This window comes from Dromiciops gliroides, chromosome 3, assembly GCF_019393635.1.
Source record: "Dromiciops gliroides isolate mDroGli1 chromosome 3, mDroGli1.pri, whole genome shotgun sequence".
Lineage (NCBI taxonomy): Eukaryota > Metazoa > Chordata > Mammalia > Microbiotheria > Microbiotheriidae > Dromiciops > Dromiciops gliroides.
The window spans coordinates 406,344,355-406,345,626 of NC_057863.1; the positions used below are offsets into that span (position 1 = coordinate 406,344,355).

At 40.7% G+C, this 1,272-nt stretch overlaps 1 pseudogene; it reads right to left on the reverse strand.

The window, feature by feature from the left end:
• Positions 1-415: 415 nt before the first annotated feature.
• LOC122747708 lies at positions 416-896 on the reverse strand (annotated as a pseudogene).
• Positions 897-1,272: the final 376 nt, after the last annotated feature.

The window sequence follows — 1,272 nt, forward strand, 5'->3', positions numbered from 1 at the left end:
GAAGCTGCTAACAGGTATTGTCATATCTCTACTCTGTAGCTTCCTCTGTGTATACAGCTACATTATTTCCACAAAGAAATTTAATTTTTAAAATTTAAATTTAAACCCAATCCTTGCTATGTTCACACTTTCATCTAAGATGTTACTAAGATCATGATTAGTAATGATTTTGGGGAGTTAGCATCTTTCTATCTAGTAGCAAATACACTGGTACTGATAAATTCAAGGACATATAAATGTAGTGTCATGAGATTAAGTACCCAAATCTTTGAATGTTTAAGAAAAACTATAGCAAAGACTCTTTTTGTCCTTCCTTTCTCTGATTGGGCTTAAGTCAAGAAGAAAAGATCTATCATCTGGTTTGTGCTCAGGCCATGCCTGGCTCACATTTCATACAGAGAATTAATTTTTTGGATTAAGAAACTTTATTGTGAGATTTGAGATATAATGGTTTGAAAAGTTTCCTTAGCTTCTCCTGGGTTTGAAGTCCACCGCGGTTCTGTAGGGGTGTGAGGGTCATCATCAGAGGCAGGTGAATAGGCCTTGGGTATGGGATCTGACAATGTAATCCTATTTCAATTCTTGCTATGCATTCATCTATACATTGTTTCATTAGTTCTGAATCTGTAAGATTTTTGTTTTTCTGGAACAACATTCTGGCTTCATTTATAATGTACTGCTTTTTTCTGATGATGTCCTCCATCTGCCCCGATGCTGCTTGCCCCCCTCCTTGCAAGCCTGAAAAGCCTGCAGTACAGACTGAGAACTTCTTGTTGGGTTACTGTTGTCACACTGTGTCTGTCACGCCTGCTTCCCGCCCCTCCCCCCCTCCACCAAGACACACAGTTCAGGGAATGAAAGGAGGGAGTGTCACAAGCCCAGTCATGTTTTATCATTTTAAAAGTCTATGGGGTCGGGGCAGCTAGGTGGCACAGTGGATAGAGCACCAGCCCTGGAGTCAGGAGGACCTGAGTTCATTCTGGCCTCAGATACTTGACACTTACTAGCTGTGTGACCCTGGGCAAGTTACTTAACCCCAATTGCCTCACCAAAAAAAAAAGTCTATGGGATTAAGAGTCAATAAGTTTCAGTAGAATTTTAGTTTTCTTCCAGTGGAGTAGCTCATGCTCAGTGCAGGACCCCACATATTTCAAGTACTTTCTTGGGCTTTTTTTCATTTCGGGCTTTGTTGTTGTTGTTGTTCTTACAAGTCGTCATGACCATGTAGAGACTGAGGGTTTTATTCCCCAATAAGTCTTCAGTTGTGACGAG